The following is a 17,701-nucleotide window of genomic DNA, read 5'->3' as shown; positions in this document are numbered from 1 at the left end:
ACTCTCACTTAGCCTTCATCATCTCTAAGCCCTAAACTAGTACAGGCACCCCCCACCCCATTATACACATGTATACACATGTATGAAACCTGTACTTTTTCATTGCATGGCCAGGGTCAAAAATGTCTTACCAGCTGACAGCACTCTGCCTCTTAGGTGGAAAGTTCTCTGCTTCGGGAAACATTTAATGTTTAAGTTAATCTCAGACAAAAGGTGAGGACCTCGGGGTATTGATAGGAGCCTATGCAACAGAGAGGAGCAAAACTGTTCTGTGTGAGTTGAGAACAATTTGTATTTTTCTAAAAGAAGAAGAGTATATGGGGAGGAGTCAGCCAGGTGCTGTGAAGCAGGGGCCAGCTCTGAGTAGGACAGGGGATAGGGTGGTGAGTGACATTTCTCAGTGCTGGGAACCCTGGAGGGCGTTGTAAGAAAGGGGATGCTTGATGTACAATTTGATCCTGTTTGGGCTGCTACGATATAAACCCCTTCCCACAAAAATCTGCAGGTAAGTCTAACAACCCACAAGTTACCTTATGTAAGCAGAATTCTCTTTTCTTTTTCTCAGCTTCATTGAGCAATAATTGACAATAAAATGATAAGATCTTTAAAGTGTACAACATTATGATTTGATATACATAAACATGAAAAGATTTACCCCATTGAGTTAAGTAACATATCCTTTCCCACACGTATTTACCTTTGGCGGGTGGGGGGGTTGCAGAGAACATTTAAGTTCTACTTTCTTAGAAAATTTTGATTATGCTTTACAGTGTTAACAACTATAGTCACCATGTTATACACTAGATCCTCAGACCTTGTTTATCTTGTAACTTAAAGTTTTATGTCCTTTTACCAACCACTCCCTAGCTCCTACCTTCCAGTCCTCAAGATCCCAAGGCCCCTACCTATCTGCCTTCTTCTCTCTACCTTTCAGAGCCTTTGCAACAGAGTTTTGTACTTTGATTTTGTATCCTGCAACTTTGCTGAATACATTCATTCTAGCAGGTTTTTTGTTTTTTGTTTTTTGTTTTAGATTCCACATATAGTGATACCATACAGTGTTTATCTTTCCCTGTCTGGCTTATTTCATTAGCATGGTGCCCTCCAGGTTCGTGCATAATGTCACAAAGCACAGGATTTCCTTCAACGCTGAGTAATATTCCACTGTGTATGTTTACCACATTTTCTTTATCCACTCAAGCCCTGACTGACACTTAGCTTGTTCCGCTTCTTGGCTATTGTGGATAATGCTGCAGTGAATATGGGAGTCCAGATATCTGTTTGAGAAGCTGTTTTCATTTCCTTTGGCCATATACCCAGAAGTGGAATTGCTGAATCGTAGGTGATAGCACTATTTTTAATTCCTCAAGGCGCCTCTGTAGCCACTTTTCCAAAGTGGCTGCGCCAGTTTGTGTTCCCACCAACAATACGCAAGGGTTCTCTTTTCTCCATATTCTTTCTTTTTTTTTAAGATTTTATTTATTTATTTGACAGACAGAGGTCACAAGTAGGCAGAGAGGCGGGCAGAGAGAGGGGAAACAGGCTCCCTGCTGAGCAGAGAGCCCGATGCGGGGCTCCATCCCAGGACCCTGGGATCATGACCTGAGCGGAAGGCAGAGGCTTTAACCCACTGAGCCACCCAGGCGCCCCTTTTCTCCATATTCTTGACAATGTTTTTTATCTCTTGTATTTTTGATAACAGCCATCCTAACAGGTATGAGGTGATACCTCATTGTGGGTTTGAGTTGCATTTCCCTGATAATTAGTCACTTCCAGCACCTTTTCATGTACTTGTTGGTCATTTATAAGTCTTCTTTGGAAAAATGTCTATTCAGGTCCTTTGCCCATTTTAAAATTGAGTTATTTGGTTTTTTACTATTGGGTTATGTGAGTTCTTGATATATTTTGGATATTAACCCCTCATCATATATATGATATTTTCTCCCGATTCTATAGGTTGCCTTTAATTTTGTCGATGGTCTCCTTTGCTGAGCAAAAGCTTTTTAGTTTTATATAGTCCCACTTACTTATTTTTGTTTTCATTGCCTTTGCCTAAATGTCAAATCCACAAAATCATTGTAAACATCAATGTCGAGAAGCTTGTCCCCTATGTTTTCTTAGGAGTTTTATGGTTTCAGGTGTTATGTTCAAGTCTTTAATCCACTTTGAGCTCTTTTTTTCTTTATTAGTTTCAAGTTTTTATTTAAATTCCAGTTAATTGATATACAGTGTAATATTAGTTTCAGATGTAGAATTTAGTGATTTGTCACTTACATACAACACCTAGTGCTCATCATAGCACATTTTGAGTTGATTTTTGTGTATGGTGTAAGATGGGATAAGTTTCATTCTTTTTCATGTTTTTAAAACACGATTTATTGAAAAATTTTCCTCTCCCTATTGTTTATTTTTGCTCCTTTGTCAAAAATTAATTGACCATATATACATGGGTTAACTTCTGGGCTCTCTCTTCTGTCTCGTTGATCTCTGTATTTGCTTTTTGTTTTTGTTTTGTTTTCTTTTTTTTCTTTTTTTGCCAATAACATACTGTTTTGGTAATTATAGCTTTTTACTATAATTGGAAATCAGGAAATGGGATGCCTCCTACTTTGTTCTTTTTCAGGATTGCTTTGGCTATTCAGAATCTTTGCAGTTCCATACAAATTTTAGGGTTTTCTTTTTCTATTTCTGTGAAATGTACTTCAACATAAAAATGGTCATTATTGAGAATCCTACAGCTAATTTTTTATAGGAATTTCATTAAATCTGTAGCATGAAATATCTGTCAGTTCATCTGTACCTTCCTCAATTTCTTTCACCAGTGTCTTATAGTTTTCATTGTACAGGTCTTTCACCTCCTTGGTAAATTCATTCCTAGGTGTGAATGCAATTTTGGTGCAATTGTAAATGGATCATTTTTTAAATTTCTCTTTCATCTTTCGGTATTAGTCTGTAGAAATGCAACAGATTTTTGTACTTTGATTTTGTATCCTGCAACTTTGCTGAATACATTTATTCTAGCAGGGGTTTTTTTTTGGTGGAGTTTTTAGGGTTTTCTATATATACTATAATGTTATTTGCAAATAGTGACAGTTTTACTTCTTCCTTTCCAGTGTGGATATCTTTCTTTCTTTTTCTTGCTCTTTTTCTTACTGCTCTGGCTAGCACTTCCAATACTATGTTGAATAAAAGTGGGGGAGTAGGCATCCTTGTCTTGTTCCTGATCTTAATGGAAAAGCCTTAAGCTTTTTGCTGTTGAGTTTGATGTTAGCTATGGGCTTCTCATTTATGGCCATTTTTATGTTGAGATACATTTCCTCTACACCCAGTAGCTTAGAGTGTCTATCCTGAAAAGGTGTTCAATTTTCTCAAAGATCTGCATCTGTTGAAATGACCATATTATTTTTATCCTTCATTTTGTTAATGTAGTGTATCACATTGATTGATTTGTGAATGTTGGGCCATCCTTGCATCCCTGGAATAAATCCCACTTGATCATGGTGTATGATCCTTTCAGTGCATTGTTGAATTTGGTTTGCTAATATGTTGTTGAGAATTTTTACATCTACGTTCATTAGGGATATTAGCCTGTAATTTTCTTTACTTGTGTTGTCCTTGTCTGGATTTGGTATAAAAGTAATGCTGGTCTTGTAAAATGGTTTTGGAAGTGTCCTCTCCTTTTCTTCAGTTCAATTGAGAAGGATTGGCATTGGTTTTTCTTTAAATGTTTGGTTGAATTCACTGGTAAAGCCATTTGGTCCTTGACTTTTTTTTTTGTTTGGAGGTTTTTTATTTTTTATTCAGTCTCTATACTGGTAATTTGTTCATATTTTTATTTCTTCATGATTTAGTCTTAGTAGGTGTGTCTTTCTAGGAATTTATCCATTTCTTCTAGGTTGTCCAATTTTTTTGGCATATAATTGGTCACAGTATTCTCTTATGATACTTTGTATTTGTGTGACATCAGTTGGGATGTTTCCTCCTTCCTTCCTAATATTATTTATGTCAGTCCTCTCTCTTTTTTTTCTTAGTAACTCTAGGTGAAGGTTTGTATATTTTATTTTATTATTATTTTTTTAAGATTTTATTTATTCATTTGACAGACAGAGATCACAAGTAAGCGGAGAGGCAGACAGAGAGCAGACTCCTCGTTGAGCAGAGAGCCCGATGTGGAGCTCGATCCCAGGACCCTGGGATCACGACCCAAGCCGAAGGCAGAGGCTTTAACCCACTGAGCCACCCAGGCGCCCCTGTATATTTTATTTTTTAAAAAAGAAAAAACCCAGCTCTTAGTTTCACTGATCTTTTCTATTGTTGTTTACTTTCTATTTCATTAATTACTGCTCCAGCCCTTCTTATTTCCTTCCTTCCACTAACTTTGGGCTTAATTTGTTCTTTTTTGTAGGTCCCTGAGGTGCAAAGCTAGGTGGTTTATTTGAGATCTTCCTTTTTTCTTAATGTAGGTGTTTATCACTATAAACTTCCCTCTTAGAACCGCTTTTGCTATGTCCCATAAGTCTTGGTTATGTTGTGTTTCTATTTTGTTTCAAGATTTTAAAAATTTATCTTTTGATTTCTTCTTTGACATTCGTTGTTCAGGAGCATGTTGTTTAATATTCACGTATTTGTGAGTATCCCAGTTTTCTTCTTATGATTTCTAGTCTCATTCCTTCATGGTCAGAAATGACACTTGATATGATTTAAATCTTCTTAAATTTATTAAGATTTGTTTTATGGTCTAACATATTATCTACCCTGAAGGATATTCCATATGTGCTTGAGAAGAATTTATATTCTGTTGCTGTTGGGCGGAATGTTCTGTGTTTATCTATTAGATCCATCTAATCTAACATGTAGTTTAAGTTCATTGTTTCCCTATTGATTTTCTGTCTGGATGATCTATCCATTGTTGAAAGTGGGGTACTAAAGTCTCCTACTGTCATTGTATTACTATCTATTTCTACCTCCAGATCTGTTAATATTTACTTTATGTATTTAGGTGTTTCTATGTTGGGTACATAAATATTTATAAATCTTACATCCTTTTGACGAATTGATCTCTCTCATTTTATAAGGACCTTCTCTGTCTCTTGTTATAGTCCTTGGTTAAAATCCATTTTGTTGATACAAATATTGCTATCCCTGCTTTATTTTGGTTTCTATTTACATGAGATGTCTTTTACTATCCCTTCGCTTTCAGTCTATATGTGCTCTTAAAGCTCAAGTGAGTTTCTTATAGGCAACGTATAATTTGGTATTTTTTAAAGTCTATTCAGCAACTCTGTAACTTTTGATTAGAGAATCTAATCCATTTACATTTAAAGTAAATATTAATAGTCATGGACTTACTACTACCACTTTATTCATTGTTTTCTGGTAGGTTGTTGTAGCATTCCTTTTTTCCTTTCTTCCTCTCTTGCTCTCTTCGTTTATGATTTGATGATTTTCTGTAGAGGAATGCTTTTGTTCCTTTCTCTTTATCTTTTGTGTATGTATTGTAGGCTCTTGCTTTGTGATTACCATGAAGTTTACATAAAATGTTTTATATTTATAACATCTATTTTAGGCCAACAGCTTAACTTCTAATATACACAAAAACTTTACATTTTTACACTTCCCCCTATGCACATTTTATGCTTTTCATGTCCGAATTACATCTTTTTTTATTAGGTACCCTTTAACAAATTATTGTAGTAAAAGTAGGATTTTCTTGGAAATTGGAAATGAGGCTTAGTTTCACATCTGGTGAATAAAATGTGGAACAACAACAGCATATGTAAAAGTCTTAAGTGATCCATGAATTATGGAAGCAGGACTTTGGCTCCAAAGTTGACCATAAAAATCTAAGACACCTCCCCACATAGACACACACAAGGAATCCTGGAGAGAGAAGAAAGTGGTTTGGGGATATGAGCTGATTTTATCTAGACTGTGGGCATTCCCAGCTGACATGGGATTTAAATCACATTAATGATGATTGTAATTAAATATTTGTGTTAATACATGTTAAGTATTTGCTCCTTCCCCTTGGAATCACAAGGACAGGAATTATACGTGTCCTATTTTTACTGGTGGGTCCTTAACATGTTATTATAGGTTTGGCATAGTCTGTGATCAGTTACTATTTATTGGATGGATAGGTGGATGGATGGATGGATTGATCTTGTATCATTAAGAGGTGATAACACTAGGTGAGGCAGCAGAGAAAATGTAGTTAAAGACTGTTTAAGAGAGGGGTTTCTGGTTGGCTCAGTCGGTTGGGCATCTGACTCTTGATTTTGGCATGGCAGTTGTAGGATGGAGCCCCACATCAGGCTCTGCACTCAGCACAGAGTCTGTTTGTCCCTCTTCCTCTGCTTTTCCCCACCCCCTGCTCATGCTCTCTCTTTCAAATAAATGAATGAATAAAGTTGAAAAAGAAGAAGAGGAAGAAGAAGAACCATTTGAGAGAATAACCGACATAAAATTGAAGATTCCATCTAGCTGAGACTTCCTGATACATGGGACAGTGGGATTACAGCAGATATTCTAGTGTGGACATAGGAAGGAGAATGGGGCTTGGGCCCTCCAAGAGCAAGAAGGTAGCATCTTCTTGTACCTTCTTCAGGGGACAGAGCAAGTTTTCCTATGTTACATGTAGGCAAGTAGACCCTTCATAATGAAATTCCTAGGCATTTAAAACCTTCTTCCAAAATTCAGGGTCTTTTGAATGACTAATTAATAACAGCTGTATTTTTTTCAAGTTCTCATTTTGTGGCAGCCACAAAATGCTAAACATTTTACATGGACTAGTTCACTTACTCGTCACAGCAACAGTCCTGAGGGTAAATGATGTTACTGCTACTCAACAGACAAAAAAGCTGGGGTTCAATACAGTTAACTTGTCCGAAATCAGGTGACAAGACTGGAACATATGTCAGTTTGACTTTGAAGCCCATGCTCTTTACCACTTAAGGATTCCTAGACCTTTCCCAGCATCCTTTCCTGTATCACATATTCACCCAGATAGCACATGCCACCCTCTGCTGGTGTGCAGGAGAAAGGTGATAACCCACTGGCATAGATGCAGAGTCTGGGCAAAACTCTCAGCATGTCTCATGTCTCAGAGGTAGTCCTAGGCCCTTGCTGGATCCTTGAAGCTAGAGAAAAGCCCTGTGCTTTATGGGTCCTGGAATAGTGAGGCTGATTCTCCTAGAAGATAGTTCTGTGAGCTTAGGCTGCAGCCCCAGTCTACCTAGGCCTCCTCTAACTGGCAAAAGGCCAGGAAGTTGGGGGTCAGTTCCCCAGATCAGCCATTTCTGGAGAGCTTCTAGGTTTACATTGCTTGCAGACAAGCTAACCATGTCTCCCAGGCTTTCCGCACGACTGTGCTTCCATGAAACCCGTTAACTGCTCCTTTCACTTTGATCAAAGCCCTCTGGGGCACAGGAGAGGAAGGGGAGGAGAAGGGTCTGGATTCCAGGGCTGAGACTCTGGAAAGTAGCCAGTTCTGCCTGCTGAGTGAGGGGAAGGCAGCATGCACGCCTGACCTTAGAGCCCTGGGACGGGGGTGGGAGGCCGGTGGCTGGAGCCAAGTGCTGACCCTAGATGTCCCTCTAGCTCCAGCGTCCAGCGTCCTGGCCCTGCTCTGCAGTTTCTGCTCAAAAGGGTGAATCTTATCAGCAGGGCCTGTGGTGGTGTGGCCCCGAGCTGCAGTCCTGAGGCAGTTTGCACAGTGAATGATTTGCTTAGCCCAATAGCACCTCAGGTATATCCTTGCTTGAAGCCTGCCGCTAGGCATTTGGAAGGTTTTCCAGGAACCTGGGAGCTCAGGAGCCTTCCAAAACCAGCCAAGAGAGAGGAATGCTTTGGAGGTGGCTCCTTAGGAAGTGAAAAGTCCTCCCCAGCTGTCAGGCTATACAAAATTAGAAAAGGGGAAGGCTGTGGGATTACTTAGAGAAGTAAGTTGGAGGGTAAGTGAGAAAAATGTGGCCTTTGAGAGTCTTAGGTCAGCAGGTAAGAGGTCAGTCCAGAAGAGACCAGTCATTTACCTTTGTCCCTGATGGACTATGGGGTCGTCCTCTTCCTAAGGCTTCAGGGAGGAGTCATGCCATCCCCTTCCAGCATGAGGCTCATTGAAAGCCTGCTGGCCAGGGGTCCTGGGACACCACAAGACACTGTGTCAGCTTCACAGTCCCAGTGCATCAGTGACAGGGTGTGCAACAACCTCAGGAAATCTAGAGCTGTGGTAGCTGGGGTCCTCTGGAATATGGCCTGAGCTGGGGTCAGTGTTAATTCTCTGTGTCCCTGGAGTGCATCCAGCAAAAGAGAGGCTCTGCCTGTATTGGTTTATCAGTATCCAATATCCCCTATAACCTGGCATTACCACTCGTGGGTATATATCCAAAGGAGGTGAGGTCAGGATCTTAGGGAGATGTCTATACTCCCAGGTTCACTGCAGTATTATTTTACAATACCAAGATATGGAAGCAACCTCAGTGTCCACTGATAGTTGAATGGATAAAGAAACAGTGAGAGAGATAGACAATGGAATATATAACATATATAATATACATAATGGAATATTATCTATTCCCTTAACATTTAATGTTATTTTAATATTATTATTCCTTTAAAAAGAAGAAGATATTGCCATTTGCATCAGTGTGGATTAGCCTAGAGGATGTTGTGCTTAGTGAAATACAAATGCTACATGATCTTACTTAGAGTGGTAGTTACCAGGGTCAGGGGGAAATGAGGATCAAAAAGTACGGTTTTGCTCATATAGGTTGAGTGCTTTCTAGACACCCAATAATGTAGGACCATGACTATAGGTCACAGTACTGTATGGTATACTTGGAATTTGCCTAGAGAATAACTCTTAGGTTTTCTTACCATAGACACATACAAAATGGTAACTGTGAGGTGATGGATATGTTAATTAGCTTGATTGTGGGAATCATTACACAGCATATACGTATATCAAAACATCACATTGTATACCTTAAATAAATACAATATTTATTTTAAAAAATTTAAAAATAAGACACAACAATGAAATTAAAACCAGTGTACTGCCGCCCCTGAGGCCAGTCATCTGTGGCTCAGGCACATGAGTCCCTCGTCTGATCCGCTGTGGCCAGGCTTCCTCTGCATGGCTTAGGCACAAGTCCCAGAGACATTACAGAGATGGATTCTCTGGGCCTCCCCTCGGAAGTAGGCACTTCCCAGATAGCCCCCTCTAAACTGAAGACTGAAAATCTGAGTCCTCCCTGGGAGGGGCTGCTTTCACCACCCAGACTCTCGGCTGGAAGAGCAGATGCATCACCATCTCATGACGTCATGACACATCCTGAGGGGTCTTGCCACAGAAAGTCCAAAGACGACGACTTTTTTTTTTTTTTTCTTGCCACCCACATACTTCCATCCATAATCCTGGGGCAACTGCCCCAGGGACTAAGTCCAACTTTGGTTTCGCCCACACAAACTTATTATAATTCAAAAGAACTGTATTTGTAGCAAACCTTCCTGATCCAACTAAAGGCATTTTCAAAAAACATAGAGCCCAGTGAGGCGCTAAGCTGCCTCTTAATTGCTCCAAAGGAATGTTTTCAAGCTCCAGGCCCATCAACACCTTCTGTAATCTTTGCTTTCAGCCCACGCTTGTGGATACAACCAGAAAGTTCTCAGTTCCTTTTGGGAACTCTACACCACACTGTACATGCATTTGTTCATTTCTTGCACCAAATTAATGGCACCTTCCTGAAACGGAGACATGACTCAACTCCAGGAAAGCAGCCAGAGGTTTTCAGAGCCACAAGAACTCTGTTTCACTCGTGTTCTTCTCCAGCTGTGACCTGGGTCAGAGATAAAGGCGCTAAAGCTCTATTTTGTTTTTCTTGTTAAGAGATGGGAGGTAGGAAGAGGAGGAAGGGAAGCTCGGCCCCCAAAGGACCTTCAAAGTTGTCAAGTGCAAAGGGAGCCACAGAAGTCAACCTCTGGGCCAGGTGCTTCACCCCACCCACGCTGCCGCAAAGACCCCATTGCTCTGGCCACGTGGTTTTGGGGGAAACACAGGCTGGCTTAACAGACAGACCTCTGGGTATACTGACTTCAGAGTCAGAAACCAGTTCTATCATGAGCTGAGTGGTCCAGGCAAATGTTCTGTTGACTCTGAGCCACAGTCCCTGATCTGTGAAGAGGGGCCACCACACTCACTGTGTAGGGCTGCTCTGAAGATTAATTTCTTACTGACAGACCTATAGCATACCCTAAAGTTGTTTGGAGTAAGGGTACAGCAGCTCTAATGGAGCCCTCTCCCCTCAATTTTACATAATACCTAATTAAATTGAACAGTGTATTTATCTTTTCTTTTTCTTTCTCTCTTTCTCTCTCTCTCTCTCTCTCTCTCTTTTTTTTTTTTTTTTTTTTTTTTTTTAGCAGTAGAGAGCACATGCACGAGCTATGGCAGGGACAGAGGGAGAGAAGAGAGAGAATCTTAAGCAGATTCCACACCCAGCATGGAGCCTGATGTGGGGCTCGATCCCATGACCCTGACATGATAATCTGAACCAAAATCAAGAGTCAGATGCTCAACCGACTGAGCCACCTGGGTGCCCCTGAACAATTTATTTGTGTTTAAATGAGAAAATCTGAAAAGCATCAGGAGGAAGGTAGGGGGGCAAGCTGGGAAGAACAGGGGCTGGTTAGAGGCAGAGTTCATGAGCTCTTGGACTGCTTGTTGATTCATATGTTTGGTACCAGAGTGCCAGAGCCCTTTCTTCCCTTAGTGTCTGGCCTTTTGGCTGCAGGTAGGAAGGGAGGAGATCTAAAAGGATGAGGGTAGGTAAAGTCCAAGAAAGGCCTGGGAGGAGGAAGGCCACATGGATCATTCTGGAGGCCCGGCCTTTACTATCCTGGCCTAGAAGCCGTACTAGCGGAGCAGGAGGGAAGGCCCAGCCTTCTCCATCTCAGGCAGCCATCTCTGCTGTCCCCAAAGGCCAAACGAGGTGATAAAACCATAGCATTATTGGATGTGTGGATTCCTAGGACTCAGAGCTGACCCGGAAGACCATGAACTTTGGGCGTGGTGGGCTCAGAAGAGAGACAATCTCTAAAGTACGTTTTATTCTCAGGTGATGATTTTAAAAGCAGAGGCAGGCAGCGGTACTAGGGCTTGCCTGCCACACCTTGTCATGGGTTGTGGGTCTCATCTTTCCTGCAACGAATGCATCATGTTCTCTCTAGTCAGCTCCTCCAAGAAGTTACTAAATCAGAGGAGATTTGAGTTCACAGGCCATGGGCTATTTCTTTGTTCTCCAAGCCTTACCATCCCCTCTACTGCTCTAGGCAGGGCTTTCCCTGTCTCTTCTGGGCTAAAGTGTATACAAGTGCCAGGTATTTCACTTGGAAAGTTCTAGGACCATTTATGAGCTACACTCTGAAAGCCTGCCCTATGGCCTGCCAAGTAGATTTAGTTTAAAAATAACTCCTTACAGCTCCGGTTGACAGTAATTTGTGGAATTAAGATGGTGTCAGAGACAATTTTATGAAAGCAAGTGTTGTCCCTGGTGATTGTGTTTCCTGAAAGATGAGTGGATAACTCACCACAGGACATTCCATTAGCCTGCATTACCCTCCCCCAAGCCAAACAAAATAGACCCCTGTTTTTCTCTAAGACAGGTCTCATTTTCAGAGCTGACAAAACTGTTCTCACTGGGCCCAGAGATCAGAATGTGTGTCCAGCTGGGATGAAGAATGACACTGATGTGGACTGAAATTTTCCTTAAACTGAGCTCCCTGCTCCTAAAAAGTGCACCACAGGTCATCAGCCATGAGGCCCTTTCCAAGTACCCAACAGAGTTGCTGCCATGAATTTCCCCTCAGTCAGCTTATACCCTCCGTGAGCTCCTGAATCAATTAGAGATTTTTCAGTATTACCTGGCCCAGGAAACCCTAACTAGCTTAAGGAAGAAGGAAATTTATTGGCATGTATAATGAAGCCCAAGTTTAGGGTGGGCTTTATGCACAGTTTGATATAGGGGCTCAAATGATGTCATAGGAACTCAATCTCTTCATCTCTCAGCTGGGAATTATACTCTCAACTTCATCCTCAGCAGGTTTTCTTCTCACTGCAACTGCATGGCCGCCACAATTCTAGACTTTGTACCATCCTAACTCCAAATCCATAGGTAAAGAAAATCTATGTTTTTGATACAAAAGTCCTGATTTATTTGGATTGTTCCAGCTGAAATTGTGGGCCCGTCTCTGAGCCAGATATTACAGACTAGAGAAAGTCATGCCCTGATTAGTAGGCAGGTGACCCTGGGTATGAAATCAAAGTCTTTAAAAACCCCAAGTTTTGGGGGCAGGGATGGGGTCTATTGGAGTCTCTGTTGGAGATTGCGTTCAGGGGCATGTAGTAAAAGCCCCACCACCAAGAGGTTTGTTCTTCTCCCATCATGAGATGTCCAGAGGTAGTCCAGGAAGCAGCCAAGAGCACAGTCTCCTTCCAGACCCCTGCCACACCAAACATTGTTTGAAGCTCTCATCCTCTTGGCTTGCAAGAATGGCTGCTCTTATAATCCAGGCCTCCCAGACACTTTTCGGGCATGAAGAAGAGGGAGAGGGCAAAGAAGAAAGTCTAGTGCCAGCAGAGTCTATTATTTATCAGGAAAAGCAACATGAAATTTCTCCTTCTACCTTATCTGCCAAGTCATATGATCATATGAGCACTCCTAGCTTCAGGACAGTCTAGAGAGGTCTTTCTACTTAAAAACAAACTTGGGATTCTGATAATAAAGGAAAAGAGGAAAATAGGTATTCAGTATGTCAACTAACAATGTCAGCCATGGTTACCTGCTACACAGTCAAAAACACAAAAACTGCCTGCTAAAGCATTTGTCACCCACTGTGTCCAGTTCCCCTTTCCCAACCCAAAATCTACTTTTTAGTTCCTGCCTCTGAGAAGAATAATCAGTTCCTGGTTGGTGGCTTGGAGCTGAGCATCCCTGGGGTCATCTCCAGAGACACCAGAAACCACATTATTCAGCATCCATGAAGGTGCCACAGCCATTCTTGGCAGATGGTTTTGATCTTTCTTTAAGTCCAAAGAAACTCAGAACTGATGACAGTTGGTTGTTAAATATTTTTTTAAATATTCTTTTATTTAAAAAAATACTTTATAATATAGCAGACATTTTAAAAAATTGTTCCAGAGTTACAATTTTGGGAGAATGGTATTAGAAAAATGTGTACATCCTTTGTATATAGGGATATATTAAGTATTAGTACAAATCTTTTGCATCTTAACTGAGTGTGTTCTCTCACCCTTAGTCCTGGGAACCCTGAAGGAGTCCATTATTTCAGCAGAACTGAGCAGGGGTTTTCCTGGGAAGAGGAGTTGGTGTGGGCTGTCTGAGACCCAGGAGAGAATGCCATCACCTTGGGCTTCTAGAGCAAGGGCAGCTCTGCAGTGGCGATAGGTAGAACAGCCACTCTCCTCCCACATGTGGTCTTAGGGAATATCATCAGTACAAGCAAAACAGGAAGGTTGTTTGAAGTTGTTTTAAAGATCCCAAATTCTTAGTGTTTTTTTCTTCTACCTAATGGAATCAGGAGTTCGCAGAATGTTGGAGCTAGAAAGAAGCTTAGTGGTCATCTGGCCTGACCCTTTCCCTTTTCACTGGTTCCTTGTGCAGATTTCTTCATGTAATCTCATTGTATAAAAGATCTCATCATCTAGAGAAATCAGTGAGATCCACAACTCCCTGTGTATTTTGAGATGTAAATCGCAAACCTGACCATGACTTGGATGGAAAGGATGGTTTGAGAAGGAGGAAGAGAGAGGAATCTGAAACATACTGCTCTACTGGTTGTCATGGCTGGCAATCTCTTTACCAAATGGATTTTTTTTTTGTTTGTTTGTTTAGCTTTATACTTTGTCTTGATTTCAGACTTAGAGAAAAGATGCGGAATTCATACAAAGAATTCCCGTCTACTCTTCACCCAGATCCCACACATGGTGACATTTTACCACATTTGCTTTCAATAGCTAGATAGATAACAGTTTTTTTCCTCTACCATTTGGGCTGCAGATATGATGCCACTTTATTTTTTCAGTGTGTATTTGCTAAAAATAAGGACATTCTCTTATAACAAAGTATAACAAGTTCTCATATTAACATAATACAATAATCAAAATCAGGAAGTTTGCACTTTAACAATAATAGTAACTAATTCACAAACTTTATTCAAAATATCCCATTATTCTAATAGTGGTCTCTATGGGTAAAGAACATCCTGGATCACGGGTTACATTCAGTTGTCATGGTGTCTCTTTATCACTTCGAATCCGGAGAGTTCCTAAGACTTCCTTTATCTTTCTTGACTTTGGCAGTTTGGATCAACACGGTCCAGTTATCTTGTAGAATTTCTGAATGATTTTTTTTTAAAGATTTTATTTATTTATTTGACAGAGAGAGAGACAGAGAGCACAAGCAGGCAGAGAGGCAGGCAGAGGCAGAGAGAGAAGCAGGCTCCCCACTGAGCAAGGAGCCCAATGCGGAGCTCGATCCCAGGACCCTGAGATCATGACCTGAGCCGAAGGCAGCGGCTTAACCCACTGAGCCACCCAGGCGCCCTGAATTTCTGAATGATTTTTAAGACTATCTAAAAACTCTGTCCTTATCATGAAGGAGAAGAATGCTATGACTTTCTGTTTGTGATTGATGCTAATGAGTCCCATCACCGTAAGAGTCCCACCCCATTGCAAGGAACAAGATCACTTAAGAGATATTCACCTGGGCCCCAGTTTGGGATAAATGGGTCTAAATCCACTAATGGTTGAGTAGAGCTTCAACCCCTTCAGAAGATGTGATCCCTTGGGGAAGATCTACATTGGCATCCCTCAAGATCTAGGATATTGCTCATATGCAACAACCGACTATGGACCTTTTTTCACCATGGTTGGTTGTCGCAAATGAAGGATTGTTTTGTTTGTTATTCACTCAAACCTAATTAAAGCCAAGGTTAGCATGGCATCTGCCAGCATCCGATGTCTTCCCTCTTGCCTTCCCCATCCCATCACTAGTCAACATGATTCATTGGCTTTTAGTGCATTAGGCAAATTTGCTATAATTGCAGAGGGGAAGGAGCAAGGGGCCCATGGCACCACCCAGGCGCTACAGCATTGCCTTCCTGTAAGTCACACAGACTCCAAGAAAGGGGCTTAAATTGCCTTTATTGATTTGTCAGCCTCTAATAGATCATTTCTCAGTGAGCAAAGGACAGGACCCTCAAAGAGAATTCTTCCTCCTCCTCCTCCCATCCTAATCATGGGTCTTATCTCAGTGGGAAGAGTGTCTGAGGGGTTAATGACATGTTAGGGAGAATTAAAATGTAGACATCAATTCTCCCAAAGATGCAGCTGAAAGAGGCCCAGTGGGGCTTGTTTCCACCTGTGACTGCTCCAAACTAGACTTCTTGATCCCAAAATTATGTATAGGGAAGTAACCCTCAGGATTCTCATTTCTTTTCATGTGCGATCTCATAAGATGAGCATACTGTGGTCTCATATCCAGTCCTTTGGAGTAGCTCCTTTTCTTATGCACCTTGGAAGGAGACGAAGTATAGCATGGCCATGTTACGGAATCCCGCAAAGAAGGGCAGCCAGCCACTAGTTGTCTAGCACCGGTCCTTAACTCACATTACGCATCCAATAATTTTTTTAATATTTCTTATACACTGACTGTGTACCAGGAACTTCACTTAGTCCTTTGCAAGATGGAGCCTTAAAGCTTAGCATGCTTGTAGATACAGAGATACACATAACCAACACACAACACAATGTGGTAAGTTTTATAGTAGAATTTGTACAATATATGTAAAAGATCCTGAGGCATTAGGAGGAAGGGGATGGAAGGGAAGACCAGGTTAGTCTTCCATGTGCCTAGAAGGATGGGTTCACATGGCAGGCAGACTGAGGGTGGCCTTTGCAATCCATGCAGTTAACCAGGTGTGGCCCTGTTCTGTCCAATTTGATTGTGTGTGTAACAGATGCACCTCGCTCCTCTGGACAGTAAGCACCTTGAGGGCAGGAATCTTGTCTTACATTTGGGGAGTTCCTCCCAGTACTCAGCCAGGTGCTAATCACACAGGAGGTCCTCAGGGAATCCTAGGTAGAATTAAGTCCAGCAGATCACATAGCTGTGAGGAACCCCTGGCCAGCTGTTGAATGAAGGCTTCTGTGAGAACTTGGAAGGAGTCTGGCAAGTGGTGGTGGTGGGAAGTTTCCAGTGTGGGTCAAAGTGTCAACACCATAACCCAGGATATCCCTTTAAAACATTATGTCAACTACCTTTACAGTGAAAACACTTCTGTGGCTTTAAAAAAAAATCCCATTTTTTTTCTAGCAACATTTGCTACAAAAACTACCAACATAACACCGTTACTTAGACAGTTTTTTAGAATTCACTCTTCACTGACAGAATGTAACCTGGAGTTAAAACTAATGTGAACCCCATTGGTTGTAGATGGGAACATTGTTATGGAGCTGTGGTAGAAGCTCTCCACTCAGTAAGGAAGGTGGGGGCTAAAGGGGGGAAAGAGGAAAGGAGGAAGGGATAGAGAGGAAGCAGAGGTAAATGGGGGGGGCGGTACTGGAAAAGGATAGATTTTTGCAAAAATTTTCTCTGTGTTGCTTTGCTTTTCACTTCCTTCAGAGGAGCCTTTTGCTGTCAGGGAGGCTTGGCTCAACCTTTGTTATGGGTTTTCCTTTCCATTGTCATTTTCATTTTTTATCTCAATGGCTCACAATGTTGACTCCACTCAAGGGGGTCCTGGAGGAGATAGAGTGGCCAAAGGTCAAAGCATCTCTGGTGCAGGAGCTCAGAGAACAGTCTTCCGTTCTGTACTATGACCGTGGGGCCGTGGCTCCCTTCCTGCACACCTGGAAATAGAGGCTTGTGTCCCAGCCCAAAGACTGGGAGGCCCCTAGGGCATCAAGGACCCAGAGCACTGTTAGGTTATCTCTGCAACTTTCATTCAGAGGTGGTGGGCAAAGCAAACCAGCCAAATGGGAAAATAGTTTGACCTTAGGGCACCACAGCAGAACAGCCGGCTTGGTGGTGAGTGTGAACAAATGGAGACAGCTGGGTGCAAATTCACAACCAGAGAACATTCTTCAGGATTTTCAACTCTTTTCCCCCCTCCAACAATAAATAGGGAGAACCCCGGACTGTGCTTAAAAAAAAAAAAAAAAAAAAATAGTTCACACTCTCCCTCAAATCTGTCTGGCTTGAGTTTGTGGAAGAGGTTTGAGGGGGAAAAGTCACATTTGAAAATGGAATTTATTTTGAGCTAGCAATGGTGGCGGGAGGCAACTTTCCAGAATAAAAACCTTCTTCATCTTTTTTTAAAAATTACTTCCCACCCACCCACCCCCGAAAACACACTATTCCTCAGTGCTTTTCTTAGTGAAAAGCTCACTGTAAACCAGAACAACCACCTTTGTGAGGGGAGCGGGTTTCTGGAGCAGTTCTGCTGAGGCAGGGCTGAGATGGACAAGGCCAGCCCCGTCTAGTTCCTACTGGCGGTGTGAATCTCCACCCTCTAACTTAAGGGGGTTTCCTCATTGCTAACTTGGGGCTGCACCAGCTGTGTACAGATAAAGGCTGAAGATGGCTCTGAAATTTCTGTGTAAACTGAAGCACCATAGGCAAGG

The sequence above is a fragment of the Martes martes genome, assembly GCF_963455335.1.
Source record: "Martes martes genome assembly, chromosome: 10".
NCBI classification, from domain to species: Eukaryota; Metazoa; Chordata; class Mammalia; order Carnivora; family Mustelidae; genus Martes; species Martes martes.
This window is presented reverse-complemented; position numbering follows the sequence as displayed.